The 16647-nt window shown below is 40.2% G+C and overlaps 1 protein-coding gene across 18 annotated transcripts in view; it reads right to left on the bottom strand.

Annotated features, from left to right (window-relative positions):
• The window catches only part of LOC109683367 (ERC protein 2), a 998591-nt gene that overhangs the window by 80214 nt on the left and 901730 nt on the right, over positions 1-16647 (bottom strand). Inside the window, exon 21 of one of the 18 annotated variants that reach the window (XR_012436317.1) lies at positions 11002-11124. The exons of the other annotated variants lie outside the window; for them this stretch is intronic. The gene's annotated coding sequence lies outside the window, so the exon portion shown is untranslated. Of the gene's footprint in view, positions 1-11001; positions 11125-16647 lie in introns of those variants that run through there. 18 annotated transcript variants of the gene reach the window in all.

Consider the following 16647-nt stretch of genomic DNA (forward strand, 5'->3'; position numbering starts at 1 on the left):
CCCCATCATCCAGGCCTAGGGTAAGGCTACTGAGTGTGCTCTGTGGCTTTGAGGTCTTTTTGACCACTCAGTCCTTTCTCTGTGGCCATGTGACCGACCACCTTCTGGTTATTAAGAACACAGAATGACCTAGAAAAATCTGCAGGTTTCATGGAAATAAAAGATCCACAAACAAACACAGCTGGTTTCAGCTTTGATGCTGATAAACAAAGTGAAGCAGAGCAGAACCGCAGAATGAAAATCAAAAAACCAGATTGGAAGAAAGAAAAGAAAATCCTTTTTTTCCCCTCAGCTTGCAGCCACAGGAGGGTAGGCTCCAGGAAGCTTTGGAAAGGGCAGTAGTTGGAAGCAGGGCTTCCTGGAGAAGAGTCTGGGACTCCACAGGCTCTGTCCTGGTTCATGCAGTGGTCCAGATGCAGGCCTGACTTCGAGGCACACCAGTGCACCAAAGGCAACCTGGCTGGAGAAGGATCAGGGTTTAAAGAAGAGTTAGAAGGGTTTCTAAGAAGACCAAGAAGAAATTATCTGGCAGTTAGTATTTCCTCAGAGAGAGAGAGGACTAGTTGGGTGACACCGAAAGAGAATATTTTGAGATGCAAAAGGAGGACCAGGGCACTTAAATGTTCCAAAGAAGCCCAGAGAAGTCACGTTTAGAGTGGCTTTTGGGCTGAGAACCTGTCTCTGCATTTTCTACACAAATTACATACTACCTCAGACCAGCCATGATACTTGGAAAAATTCTCTTCATAACTCCCATGGAACTCTGGGAAAGATTTTATAATTAAAATGTAATTCTATATTACTGTATTTGACTATCTTAGCAAGAATGCAACTGTTACTAAAAGCATTTTACAGGGGAATGTCTCCATTCTGAATTCATAAACACAGAAACACAATCTGAGCTGGTGAGTACATTGTTGATCAATTGAGCCATTATTAATTTCTTTAGATAGGTACACTTAAAACAACTGTAGTTTCTAAGTGTTCCTTAAAAAAAGAACTGAAGAACTTTAAAATTCTTTCTTAAGTCTTCTAATGATCTAAACTGTCCCACATTTGTGATACAACAAAAAGTTCCTTAATCCATAAGAGAAGCAGCAAACTCCTTGAAAGAAGTAGTTTTATTGTTTCATCATTCCTCCTATGCACAAGATAATTCAACTTTATTTATTAAAAATTTTTAAAATAGTTTAAATAACCAGAATAAAATTGAATAATACTAAAAATATTTATCTATTTACCATCCAGTGGAATAAATCTTAACATTTGCCATAGTCCCTTCAAATTTTATTTTAGGAATGAAAAAGTAGAAATATAATTTAAGTCTCTCTCCCACTCCAACCTATTTTTATTCCACTCTCTTCTTCAATCTCCAAGTAAACACTAAACTAAAGCAGGGAATATAATTTCTACTCATGATTATAACATATTGAATACTGTTGAACTCTGTGGATTCACTCATTAATAAGTCTAGCATAAATCTTCGAGTTTTTAAATTTTAAACAAATGTTATTATATTTCATGTATATAACTCATTCATCCAACAGTGTGTGTTTGTAATTTCATGTATATAACTCATTCATCCAACAGTGTGTGTTTGTAATTTATTTGTGTGAAGGCAGTTGCCTAATGCAGAGTGCACTTTAATGCTGTGAAGTATCTTATTGTATAAATATGCCAAAACTTCTATTAATGAATATTTGCATTTATTTTTTGCCATTACAAAGTTTCAATGGCCCTGACTGCACATGTCCTCTTGAACATAGGTGTTGCTGATCTGGTGGTCTGGTCTTTCCCGGCTCCGATCAGCAACATTTGGCGTAGTCGGCAGGATAAAAGAATCAGAGAGACAGCTTCATCAGAAATGAAAGGGAAAACGGCCGCTCAGAGGTAAGTGAAACTTTCGGGATTCTCAGTCAGAGTTACGGGCAATTCCCCTTCAATTCAGTCTCAATATATGACATTGCTTAAGGGACTGTTGAAGGGCTCGGGGGTAAAGGTTAAAGACAAATCTTTTCAGGAATTATTTCATCATGTTCATCGGCATTGCCATTGGTTTCATCATGAGAGAAGAACTGTATTGAATTATAAAGTGTGGAAAAAGGTGATGAGAGTTCTACGAAGGGCACAACAAAGAGGGGACATAATACCTATTCATGTCTGGTCGTTACGATCCTTGATTTCTTCTGTATTAAAACCTATGACCACACATTCTGAAGAATCTAGACAAGTGGTCACTGATACAGAGAGTGATGTGGGACATATTTCCTGATCTTGTGCTTCTACTGATGAGTTTATTTCTCAACCTTTGCCTCCCTTGTCATCTCAGAAAGATGATGGAAGATAATTTAAGCAGTTAAAGGACCCTAGGCAAAATAAGAAGGAGTCTTCTCCTGGGCAATCAGCAGCATCTTCTGACCATGCTTCCTCTCAGCACGAGTCAGGGTCAGGGTCCTCTTTAGATGAATCACCCATAATGGTTCAGAAGAGTCAATATCGTGCATTAATGACTGAAGTACAAAAATCAGCTCGCAATATGGATCTCATAGGAATTTTTCTAAGGCCCCTTCATCAAAAACCCCGGTCAACTACTTGGAAGGCAGCTATGCTCACCACTATACTACCAATGCTGCGGTTCCAGAAACCCGGCCCTGTGGTTCCTAATATACTCTCATTTCTGGTGGCCTGTTCTTTCCCGGCTCCGATCAGCAACACATGGGTCCAAGCATTTCTCTAGACTATATACTTTGAGTTCACACTGCTATGTCATAGTGAATATCTGACTTAAACTGAACTGGTTAGGGTTGAACTGTTCTCCAAAGTGGTTAAGTTCTACGCCAGCAGAGTTAGGATGCTACACTGCCTGTGGTATAGAGTTTTGGTTTTTTTTAACTTTTCAGAGCTAGTAGTCTATTCAGCTGTTTCTCTGTGCTAGGCCTTGAGCTCTGCTATTCACACGTCCTATTACGTCCTATCACAGCAAGTTTATAAAGCAGATCTTATCAATCTCATGTTAAAGAAAGGAGTAAGAGGCTTGGACAAGGGCAACCGTCACATAGGGTCACCTTACATCAAGCAATGAGACAGTCCTAGTAACCAGCTGTGTCTAGCTGCAGTGCTTTAAGTAAATACCATTGCCTTCCTAACTGCAAAAACATTCTTTTCATTGCTTAAACACACAATTTGAAGCCACAAGTACAATAAAGTTACAATAAATAGGTTATTAACTCTAGGCTGCACCCTGAGTTCCTGCCTCTTGACTCCCAACTGGAGGCTGGTGCAAATGTTAAGGTTACTTACTTGATGGTTTTCTCCAAGGAAAAGCAGAGGTTCCAAGCTGGATGGTGGCCAGGGCATCCTGGCTTCCAGAACCCAGCAGCAATGGTGCTCACAAACCCTACCATTTCCTTCCAGCTAGGGCCAATCCACTATCAGGTAGGGCAGCAATCATGCAAAGTACTTGGAGAATTTTCCCAAGAGAAGGAACTACATCATAAAGCCTTGGCAATTGAATCAGAACAAATGGATCCTAAAGACGACTTTCAACTTAGACCCCAGTAAGCCAATGGAATGTTAAAAAGACACATGAACCTCAGAAGTGAAAGCAGAGAGGGAGAGGGAAATCCCTTCAGCCTGATGAATCAATTCCAGAAAAACCCTCTCACCCATTCCCCATCCATCAGCAGCAGAGTGAGAGATGGGAAACATTGGCTCTCACTCTTGTACCTCCTTTATGTTACAGTTATTTGTGTTCCAAGTGCGGTCGAAGAAAAGTGGTTCTGGGATAGAGACCAGGAAACCTTGACTCCAAATGAGAGCACATCAACAAAGTGGGGCTCCCCATCCCCACAAGGAGACACAGAGATGCTGACCTCCTAGTGAGCTGACTGGTGCACTCTGCTCCACTCCAGTGCATCAGCTTTAGTTCATTGTCATCCTGGATGTACCAGACCTTCTAGAGTGTGGTTAAGAGGAGGCTGGTGGACTGGCTGCTAAACCTGGAACTTTGAGAACACTTTGAAAGATAATCAAATCCCAATATAAGAGGAGAGAAGGTGTCAGAGTCAACTGGACCTAAGTTTGAATTCACTTATTACCTGTGTGTCTTGTGCAAATGACCTAAACTCTCTGAGACTCAGTTTCCTCAGCTGTAAAGAGGGAGATAGTATTACCAAATCTAAATGGCCTATGATAATAATTTTTTAAATAATGGGCTTCTAGCACTTAGCACAGTGGTTAGAACACATTAAACCTGCTACTTGCTATCACAGTGATTCTGTGAAAATTAGAAAAAAAAAGATACCCTTCTTAGACACACTTGACTGCCATCTAGCAGAACTAATTCTGCAAATCTCCCATATCTAGGCAGTGAATGCTGCCCCCTGGAGTTGTTGTACATTGGACAATCTGCATGACAATAAGCATGCACATGGTAAGTGCTCAACAAAACTGATAACTAACATTTTACTAGTAAGAACAAAACCACCATAGCCAGAGACCTCCTTGAGGAGTCATTCAGATGGTACTGAATTCCTGAGGAGCTTATAAGTGAGTTCCCAGGCCTCCAAAGAGTGTGCAGATCTCATAGACAAAGAGCCTTGGGAGGGTCAGGGTGGAAAGGACACAGAAAACTATCAGGCAATAGTCCCAGCAGGGGCCAGGCCAGCAGAGGGTTCAGGATTCTCAGGTCAAGTGCAAGATGCAAGTCTCATCAGTCAGGGCAAGTTGAAGGTCTGACAATCATGAGGTCATTTAAAGCTTAGCCCATTTCCCAGGACTGTACTGAGTAGAATACAGAGGTGATAATACATATGAAAGAAAATATCCATGAGCTGTACTGCATACTGAGAGATTACTATACTTTTCACTTACCCATCTCAGTTCTATAGAAACCTGTCTTCCCAACAGCTTTGGGAAGTCTTGCATTCTAAAAAAAAAAAAAATGACTACAAATATTTTACCTTATTATAGGAGAAGACAATACCATTTTGAAAGAGAGACAATTTTACTCCAAAAAAAAAAAAAAAACAGGTGAAAGATAAGAGCCATTCTCAGGACAATGAACCAATGAACAAATGAAAATAAACCCAATCTAAGTAAATGAAATAAATACTAAAACAGAATGAGATAATGTTCCACTCACCAGACTAGGAAACCATTAAGATTGATGATATGATAGAAAGGGAAGGAAAACTGCCAAACACATTTTATGAAGCCACTATTACACTTATCCCAAAACCAGGCAAAGACACCTCCAAAAAGGAGAACTATAGGCCAATCTCCTTAATGAACATTGATGCAAAAATCCTCAACAAAATAATGGCAAATCGAATTCAGCAACACATCAAAAAGATTATTCACCATGACCAGGTAGGCTTCATCCCAGGGATGCAGGGGTGGTTCAACATACGAAAATCAATAAACGTAATAAACCACATTAACAGAAGCAAAGACAAAAACCACTTGATCATCTCAATAGATGCAGAAAAAGCCTTTGATAAGATCCAACATCATTTCATGATAAAAGCTCTAAGAAAACTAGGAATAGAAGGAAAGTTCCTCAACATTATAAAAGCTATATATGACAAACCTACAGCCAGCATTATACTTAACGGAGAAAAATTAAAACCATTCCCTCTAAAATCAGGAACCAGACAAGGATGCCCACTATCTCCACTCCTATTCAACATAGTACTGGAATTCCTAGCCAGAGCAATTAGGCAAGAAGAAGGAATAAAAGGAATACAAATAGGTAAAGAAACTGTCAAAATATCCCTATTTGCAGATGACATGATCCTATACCTTAAAGACCCAAAAAACTCTACTCAGAAGCTTCTAGACATCATCAATAGCTATAGCAAGGTAGCAGGATATAAAATCAACATAGAAAAATCATTAGCATTTCTATACACTAACAATGAGCAAACGGAAAAAGAATGTATGAAAACAATTCCATTTACAATAGCCTCAAACAAAATCAAATACCTAGGTGTAAACCTAACAAAAGATGTGAAAGACCTCTACAAGGAAAACTATACACTTCTGAAGAAAGAGATTGAGGAAGACTATAGAAAGTGGAGAGATCTCCCATGCTCATGGATTGGTAGAATCAACATAGTAAAAATGTCGATACTCCCCAAAGTAATCTACATGTTTAATGCAATTCCCATCAAAATTCCAATGACATTCATTAAAGAGATTGAAAAATCTACCGTTAAATTTATATGGAAACACAAGAGGCCACGAATAGCCAAGGCAATACTCAGTCAAAAGAACAATGCAGGAGGTATCACAATACCTGACTTCAAACTATATTACAAAGCAATAACAATAAAAACAACATGGTACTGGCACAAAAACAGACATGAAGGCCAGTGGAACAGAATAGAGGATCCAGATATGAAGCCACACAACTATGAGCAACTTATCTTTGACAAAGGAGCTAAAAATATACGATGGAGAAATAGCAGCCTCTTCAACAAAAACTGCTGGGAAAACTGGTTAGCAGTCTGCAAAAAACTGAAACTAGATCCATGTATATCACCCTATACCAAGATTAACTCAAAATGGATCAAGGATCTTAATATCAGACCCCAAACTCTTAAGTTGATACAAGAAAGAGTAGGAAATACTCTGGAGTTAGTAGGTATAGGTAAGAACTTTCTCAATGAAACCCCAGCAGCACAGCAACTAAGAGATAGCATAGATAAATGGGACCTCATAAAACTAAAAAGCTTCTGTTCATCAAAAGAAATGGTCTCTAAACTGAAGAGAACACCCACAGAGTGGGAGAAAATATTTGCCAACTATACATCAGACAAAGGACTGATAACCAGAATATACAGGGAACTTAAAAAACTAAATTCTCCCAAAACTAATGAACCAATAAAGAAATGGGCAAGTGAACTAAACAGAACTTTCTCAAAAGAAGAAATTCAAATGGCCAGAAAACACATGAAAAAATGCTCACCATCTCTAGCAATAAAGGAAATGCAAATTAAAACCACACTAAGATTCCACCTCACCCCTGTTAGAATAGCCATCATCAGCAACACCACCAACAACAGGTGTTGGCGAGGATGCGGGGAAAAAGGAACCCTCTTACACTGTTGGTGGGAATGTAGACTAGTACAACCACTCTGGAAAAAAATTTGGAGGCTACTTAAAAAGCTGGACATCGATCTACCATTTGATCCAGCAATACCACTCTTGGGGATATACCCAAAAGACTGTTACTCCAGAGGCACCTGCACATCCATGTTTATTGCGGCACTATTCACAATAGCCAAGTTATGGAAACAGCCAAGATGCCCCAGCACTGACGAATGGATTAAGAAAATGTGGTATCTATACACAATGGAATTTTATGCAGCCATGAAGAAGAACGAAATGTTATCATTCGCTGGTAAATGGATGGAATTGGACAACATCATTCTGAGTGAGGTTAGCCTGGCCCAAAAGACCAAAAATCGTATGTTCTCCCTCACATGTGGACATTAGATCAAGGGCAAACACAACAAGGGGATTGGACTATGAGCACATGATAAAAGCGAGAGCACACAAGGGAGGGGTGAGGATAGGTAAGACACCTAAAAAACTAGCTAGCATTTGTTGCCCTTAATGCAGAGAAACTAAAGCAGATACCTTAAAAGCAACTGAGGCCAATAGGAAAAGGGGACCAGGTACTAGAGAAAAGGTTAGATCAAAAAGAATTAACCTAGAAGGTAACACACACTCACAGGAAATCAATGTGAGTCAATGCCCTGTATAGCTATCCTTATCTCAACCAGCAAAACCCCTTGTTCCTTCCTATTATTGCTTATACTCTCTCTACAACAAAATTAGAGATAAGGGCAAAATAGTTTCTGCTGGGTATTGAGGGGGGTGAGCGGGAGGGGGTGGAGTGGGTGGTAAGGGAGGGGGTGGGGGCAGGGGGGAGAAATGAACCAAGCCTTGTATGTACATATGAATAATAAAAGAAAAATGAAAAAAAAATACATTTAAAAAATAAAACAAAATAAAATAAAAATTGGAAAAAAAAAAAAAAGATTGATGATATGCAAAGTTGGTAAGGCTTGGGGAAATATGAGTTTCCCCATCCCATTAGGGTGCCAACGGTGCTTTAAACACTGTGGAAGCCAATTTGGAAGGCTTTATAAAAATTTAAAGAGGACACACCCTCGAACTCAGAAGTTATACCTCTGGGAGTTAATTCCACAGAAATAAAAGCATCAGAATTCATAGTGAAACATAAATGATATTTACTGTAGCTTTCTTTGCACCAAGAAAGAACCTGGAAACAACTTAGTGCCCTTGGGAGAGGAAAATGCATAGGTGTGGTTTTTCCATAGCGGCAGACGATAAACTACATTAAATACTGGAGGCTGATCTCTTGTACTGACTGGAACATAACAGTGTCAGTGAACAGCTGTGATCCCAGAACACATACTGTAGGCCACAGTTCTGTAAAGTTCACCACATATATAAGTGTATATATGTGTGAACATGTGAGTGTATGTTTTAAACTCAGGACAACACACACCAAAAGGTCACCAATCGGAGCATCTGGGGTTGTGACAAAACTGCCAAAAGGAGGCAGGTGTGAGACATTAACTTCTTATTTTGTATCTGTGTACAACTTTAAGGAGAAAAATGGTGGTTGATTTTCACAATTTAAAAACTTGTGTTTTTTAACTATGTTTTCAAATAAACTTTTTAAAAGCAGCTGAGAAATATTTTTCCGTTTTTTTTCTTTTTGTCTTTTGTCTCTTCTCATATTTGGGATTGCATTGTATCATGCATGACCTTGTTTTTGCCTTCGTGGGATCCAGGGACAGGAACCACAGGACAGTCCTTGGACATTGGGACTGAAAAGAACCCCAAAGCTGGGTCAGGTGAAGGAAAGTCAAGGCACATGTTTTGTTTCCCACATTTGTATGCTGAGATCCAGGGTGTAGGCACAGCTTGGAAGATGTTGTTACCCATGCAGACCATGGGCAGTTTATAAGATCGGTCACTGAAAATGTGAGTGTAGGTGTGACCAAAGAAGCAGGCCTGTACCAAACATCAGCAATGAGGATAAACAAGCATAAATGTTGAGTGGTCCTGGGGGCAGGGGGATCTCTCCAGCCAGGTTTACTGCCAATCACTAACCCCTCCACCTCTTTGCCAACCCCTATCATTACTCTTGTTCATACTACACCCTACGAGGTAGATTGTACTTATTCTATTTTGCCTGGGAGTAGGCAACCCAGCTGGAAAAGGTTACACAGCATGTAAATGTTAGATTTTTGACCCTGTTATATCTGTATGATGCTCTGACACATATCTTCTAATGAAAAGCTATTTCTCTGTCTCAAAGGCCTTTTCCTAAGGACACTGTGGAAAAGATCAAGGTCCAAAAAAAGCCAGCTCAAAGCCAGCTTTATGAGAGCTGTAAGTTCAATCACACCAGGCTGTCTGCCTAACAGAGGAGGTGAGGCTCCCTAGATGTGTACCAATGGAAGGGGAGGAGGGAGTTGGGATTCCAGGTGATCCAGAAAACTGGACAGGGCAGCCCATGCCAACCTCACTCAAGCTTTGGACAGCTCCAGAATGAGTCCTGCTTAGGCAGAATCTCCGTATAAGCAAAAAACACCAAAGCTGTGTTTGCTAACTCAGTAGCCCAGGCCACTGTGGGCATGTCCCCATGCCTGGGCACAAGTTTGCTCAGTCCATTTTTCTTATCTGTTGAAAGTACCCAATTGGTAAGCTTTGTTTTGAAAATAAACACCCTGCTGGATCCCACACTTTCTAGGCCAACCCTGACAGCCTTTATGGATGCTCCCGTCTCCAAGCTGCATTCGCTTTCTGAGCAGATGTTTTTCTTTTACTTGTTTGGGATTTGGCTGGTAATTGATTTTTCTCTATGCTGGCATGGAAGGTGGAGAAGCTGGAGAAGGGGGGGAAGGAAGAGAGGAAGAAGTGGGCAAGAGGCTCTGCTTCATCTGGAACCTGTTTCCATCTCTCTTTGCCTTGCAGGACCTCACCTTCTTGTGTACAATGACAAAGTACCCTTTTTTATCAACACTAGAATGATAAATGACTAAATCACCTTGGATCAGATTACTGAAGGGATAGTAGCTCTTTTATCTAAAAGCCAAACTGATAGATGTAGACACCTAGGCAATTAAATCAGAACAGCTCTGGCAAGGCCCCACCTATCTCTGCTGAAAGTGTCTCCCTTTACCTGTCCACCACTGGTAGCTGACTTTCTGTGTTAGAGTCATTTCTTGCACTGATACTGTGCCTGCTAAAATGCATATAGGAATACTAGCTCCTCATATTTGCATAGGATGATGGGGTATTTGAAGATTTTTCTATATCTCTCCTTTTATTCATTCTAATGGATTCTTCTGGTACCTAACATGTACCAGGTTCTAGACAACATGCTGGTGATACAATGGCAAGCGAGCAAGACATTACTTCCTGGGCCACAGGGAGCACAACGACGGGTGCTTCCTCCATGCCCTTGACTCCTGATCCTGTGCTGATACACTAATGTCTGGGTAGGATGGGACACTGCACCTTAGCCATCATCCTCATCTGGGTACTTATGAGTCCTGTGATTCATTTCTGTATAAGTATCTGAGCAGGACTGGCCACGGGAGGATGGACAAGGAGATCCCAGGGGAGGGGCACTGAAGGGCCAGATGTAGGATGCCAGGGTGCATGTGACACACATAGAAGACCCTATGGAGGGATCCACAGTGAAAACAGTATGGGAGGAGGCAGAAACACACACCTCCTTCCCCTCATAGAGCTCCTGGGCATGTTTTAATCATCACTGGCTGACCTCCTCTCTCATTTCAGACAGTGATTCTTCTTAATCTCTCCCCCAAGCTCTGTATGTCTCCAGAATAGCTCTCACTTCTCATTAGAGACATCGCCTTCTTTTAAGAGAGCCAAGGTCATCCAGCAGAAGTGAACACACGGGGAGGTGCTTGTATGCACTAATGAACTCTTCTACCCACCTTTTCCCTTTCCTCCAGGACTAATATCTGAATCTTCTTGCTTTTGTATCTTCATACTCAACTTCCTCTGGCTCCCTTCTCTTGGTCCACAAAAGGCCCCATTCTCCCCCATCTGAAAAAAAAAGACTTAGAGATTCACTTCTATAGCTTCTTCCTTTTCATTTCTCAATGCCTGCAGCCTCTCCCCTTAACCTCCCAGGTACTCCTCAACTCTCCTTCTCTCACTGCCCTAGGGGTTTTACATTAAGTACCAACACTGGGGCTCTCAGTGTCCAAAGGAATCGTCTTTCCCAGCCTCTTCATCCCTGACCTCACTCTTCTTATTTATTTTTTTTTCTGGTGGCACTGGGGTTTGAACTCAGGGCACTCTTACTGTTTGAGCCACTCCACCAGCCCCTCACCCTCACTCTTACTTTCAAAACCTCCTCCTCTCCCTGGAACTATCTTCCATCTCTGTTTCAGTGGCACACTAAAATTCTGTCCCCATCTTGCTGTTGGATCCTGTTTCTATTGTGTTGTCTTCTCTGAGTCCTACACTTATATATCCAAATGAATACAGAAAGAGATGTGGGCAAAGAGATGACAGAGACATGTTCAAGGAGACTGAGCTCCAAAATGTCCAATGTCACAAAAGTCATGGAACTAGCAAGTTCCATGAAGACAGACGTCAGCAGGATTGAATGTTAGATAATAACACTTCCTAGTTTTTTCTAAAACAAATTCAGGCCTGAAAACACAATTACATGAATGAACAGAACTTCTGTGTTTTATGTCTATAATAGAATTTCACTCAGAAAAATCCTTACAGTGACTAGAAATACCCAAAAGAAGCCTGGGGACTATAAATCATGCAGGAATAGATAATTCTGCCTTTCACAAGTTCTTTGATTACATGATAACCTCTCAGCCTTTTTAAACAGCTGGCTATCACTGCCACCACCTCCATCTTCATCACTACCATCATCACTATCATCACCCCGATCACTATTCAAATCTTCTACATCACCATTATCCGACTACCACCTTTAATATCATCATCATCAAATGTCATCAAACAGTCCCCTACTATGCACCAAAGTTTATGCTGTGTACTTCACATATATTTTCTCACTTAATGTTCATAGCACCTCTGAATGGTCAGTTTATCATTTCAGAAAACTGAATCTGAGAAAGACCCAGTAACCCATTCTTGAATGCACAGGTAGCATGTCCTAGACTCACAATACAAATGGTATATGCTGGCCTCAGACTTGCTTTTCTATCATGTCAGGCTGTTCAGCCAGTTGTTGTAGAAGAGGAAGGGCCTTTTGAATATGAGCAAGAAGTATTGCCATAAATTGCAAACATCTCAATGCCAGGAAAGTTCACATTCCCAGCTCTAGTTGTATTGAGACAAGTCTGTTTGTCAGTGCACACATTTTCCAGCTTGTTAAATTGAGATGACTCCACATTTGTTCATGAAGAATTTATCTTCTGAAAAAAAATGTTGAAAATGTAATGCAATGATCAGAAGATAAAGTCCTCTCTTTTCTTATTTGCTTAGAAGGACCTGGCAGTTTAAACTGTTTCTCTAGTAACATACACAAGGGAGTTTATTAACCCAAAATCAAGCTCTCTGTTTAAATGTCGTCCAAAAGATTGAGAGCAAAAAGACATAGATATGACTTGCTTATCTTTAACAGGATACACTGAAACTAAATAGTAGTTTAATAGCATTTCTCCAACATTCTGTCTCCTAATGGACTTTGCAGGATTATTTTAGGTTGAAATTTCTCCTGTCTACTACCAAAGCTCTTCAAAGACTATATTCCCATCCCTTACCCCTCTGGGAGACAATGAGGGGAGAGGAGGGGAAAGGAAAAAGCTCTCTTGTAAATCCTTTCCCAAAAATCTTTGGCTGAACAAAGTCTTTTCCATTTAAGAGCAGGTGACAGAAAGATTTCTCCCATAGGCAACACATTAAGGCTCTCCACTGAAGTAAACAAATCTGTTATGATGAAAGCCGGACATTCCTCAGGGCCAGGATCTAATGAAAATGTCAGTGTTTTATGCAGTTTAAGAACTGTCAATTCAACAGTTTTACAGGAGCTATTTAATGTTTATCATCACTTACAAGAGCTCAAGTGCAGACAAAGGGAAGAGCAACAGAAGAAATCTCATCACTCTTTGCCTAGAAGTTGCCATGTTATCCATAACCCATGAGAATTGTGTAGTTTGTCAACTACCAGGCAGCCTCAGGCAACAAGTGCAGGTCTTGGCAAAGGCAAGCTGGAAATCCACACTCCCAAATACAGTCATCATGGTGACCACTCTTTGCACTTTCATTTACACCTCACCCCATTATCAACCACTGGAGAACCAGAATACTAGAGAAAGCCCTTAAACCAACGTAAGGGGATGCATTAAGAGCTTCTGAGTTTTTGCCAAATGTTGCTTTAGATATTATCTAAACCACTAAAAGAAGAGAAATAGAATATGTAACTCCCAAAGTAGTAGAAAGGAAAACAGAAAGAAATAAAGTACAGTCAAGTCAATTAGGGTAGTAAAGGAGAGAAAGGGAAGGAAAGAAAAGGAAGGAAGGAAGGAAGGAAGGAAGGAAGGAAGGAAGGCAGGGAGGGAGGGAGGGAGGGAGGAAGAGAAAAAATCCATGATACTAAAATATGCAAAATAAGACAGAGTTAAGTCCACATAAATTAGTTACAGTAAATATAAATAGCTTAAATTTATCCATCAAAAATCAAAGATATCAGATTTTTTAAATAAAAAAATCTAGCTTTATATTTTTCAGAAAAACAGACTAGTGACATATAAAGGCTAAAACTATAAGGATGGAAAAAATATACACTCATACATACAAAGTAAAATGATATTGCTTCAGTAATATCATCAGATAAAAGTTTAAGGTAAATGCATTAATATGGATAAAGGGTGCTGTCATGCTAGATGATGAATTTTATACAGTTAAAAGGTATACCCTAGGAATGGAGAAAACAAAAAAAATGATAGAATCATTATGAGGACTTTAATTCTTATCTCTCCCAGAAGCTGAGCAGTTAACAGTGAAAACATTGATAGAGATTTGGAAGATTTCAGTTGCACATACTTTATAAGCTTCATCTGAAGAATATACAAAAAAAAATGCACCCATAGAAAGAATACACATCCTCTTCAAGTACACATGGAATCTTTACAAGTAATTGAACATATGTTTGGCCATCACAAAAATCCCAGTAAGTGTATCATATACTTGGAACTTTAAAACCTTATGCATCAAGATCAGTACATCCAGCTCTCTATCAAGAAAACAGTTCGCATTTCCTCAGCCTTTTCTTGGTGTCTTATCTCCTCACAAAACCTTTCCTGACTACCTCAGAACCAGTAGTTCCTCTCATTCCCAGTCATTCTTCCTTCTATTGCTCTACTGCAACTTACTGTTCCTGAAGTCATCCTAATTTTTGTTTACTGGTTCACTATAACCTACTCCATTGAAATGTAAGGTATTTGCAGTATCTAGCTCCTGGCATGGAGCCCAGCACATAGCAGGCACTCAGTGAGCATTTGCTGATGGCTGCCTGAGCTGGCAGCCTGCAGTGGTTATCACTCCTCATAGAGATACAGACCTCCCCTCTAGAACAGCTCACCTTGCAGTAAGATTGTCTGTATTACAGTCTCAGTAAGAGACAGAGAATCTGGCAATATATTTGTAGTATTACTAGGTGCTAAATACATTGCTGTTGAATAAATGATTAAACTGTGGTCTCCACCGTGTGCCAGAAGAAGCCTGACACCTTGAGAAGTCACTAACACCACATTTTGTTAGTGAAAAAGCCTGATTCCTCACTGTGAGCACCACTCCTCCCCTCTTCATATGGCCTCCACCACCCTGGAGCACATCCTACAACAATGCCCAGAGGCTGCAAAGGAGAACAGAGAAGACAACTCGCAAATGCTTTTTTTTTTTTTTTAACCAAACTCTGTTTCCGTTACTATTATATAGATTCTAGCCTTTGCCAAGTCTACTAAAATTGACTTAATCATTTCATAGCTGCACAAGGACTGCATTGTCCAATTCAAGAAACAAAAAAATAGGGCCAAAAATAAGAGCTTGATAACTTAAAATCAGCAGTCTGACCATATTATCAGCCCTATGGTGAAAGGAAGAATCACTGTGTGGCTTTGGACAAGTTGCTCATTGGCCTAAATCTAGTTTCCCACATGTATGAAATGGTCATAATAGTAATGCTTACATTATCTGTTGCTATGAAGACTAATGAGATTACTGCAGAAGAGAACTGAGAGTATGTGTCCCAATGACTTTGATAAATGTTGCTAAGTGTTGCACAGTCAACTCACTGGTTTGTAACTTTTACTTAAGAAACTCTTTTTTGATAATCTGTCTTCCAGAGCCCTTCCAGAGATGTACCACTATGATGGAATGAGTCTTTATGTGAATGTGAATCTGATTAAATCCATTCTTTGTTAAAGCGCAGAGAGAAAAATCCTGGCCAATGCCAGATGTATTTGTTCAATGGCCTTTTTACTGAAGATTTCAGGAAAATGGGGCTGCTAGAAGAGCAGCCAAGATGACAGCATTGATTAACAAAGGGGCAGATTGTAGGCCAGTCTTCTCTGGCCTAACCCTCCCCTTTCCTCAGAAGGAACTATTCTAGAATGGAAAGTTTCCATCACAAACATCTGCCCACTAGATCTATCCCCAACACTGTGACCACTGGTGAGAGCCATTGAGCACTAAGGATTCTTCTATTGGATTGGTGACTACCTAAAAAAGAGCACCAAACTTCACATTTATCATGGAATATGGGAGCAGCACAATTGTGATGATAACTCCCTTTAAATATCAGAACATTCTGGAGATTCTTCCACCTAACTTGAACTTTATTTCTCTTATCCTTTGATTCCAAAAAGTTGCTAGTGACCAAAGGCACTAGACACTCAGGAATGTTCTTAAATGCTATGTTTTGAATTTGGTAATGTTTTATTTGTTTGTTTTGTATTACTGGTGTTTGAACTCAGGGCCTCTCTCTTGCAAGGCAGGCACTCTACCCCTTGAGGTACTCTGCTAGCTCTTTTCACATTGGTTGTTTTTGAGATAGGGTCTTGCTTTATGCCTGGGCCAGCTTTGACCGCCATCCTCCTATTTGTGCTTCCCTGCATAGCTGGAATGACAGGTACGCTCACTGAACCCAGCCATTGGTTGAGATGAGGTCTCACACACATTTTTGCCCAGGCTAGCTTTGAACTGCAGCACTCTCAATCTCCACCTCCCAAGTAGCTAGGATTACATGCTTTAAAATGTTTTAATTACCATTAAAAACATGGTAATGTTTTTGAATTTCAGAAGTCACAATACTGTCTTTACACATTTCAGAGACATTGCCACACATGCATCTGTAAGGCATTCTATTCTATTTCTGATCCAGGGATCTTTAGTCCTTTGGTAAGAAGCTACCAATGTCAAATGTAGAATTGTTCCCTTAAAGCTGGGGTCTTTAAACTTTAGCACTATTGACATATAGGGCTGGATAATTCTTTGTTGTGACATCATCCTCAGCATTGCAGAATGTTTAGCAGTGTTCCTGCCCTCTATCCATTGGATAGCAACAGCACTCCCTCA

This window comes from Castor canadensis, chromosome 10 (genome assembly GCF_047511655.1).
Source record: "Castor canadensis chromosome 10, mCasCan1.hap1v2, whole genome shotgun sequence".
In the NCBI taxonomy this organism is placed as follows: Eukaryota; Metazoa; Chordata; class Mammalia; order Rodentia; family Castoridae; genus Castor; species Castor canadensis.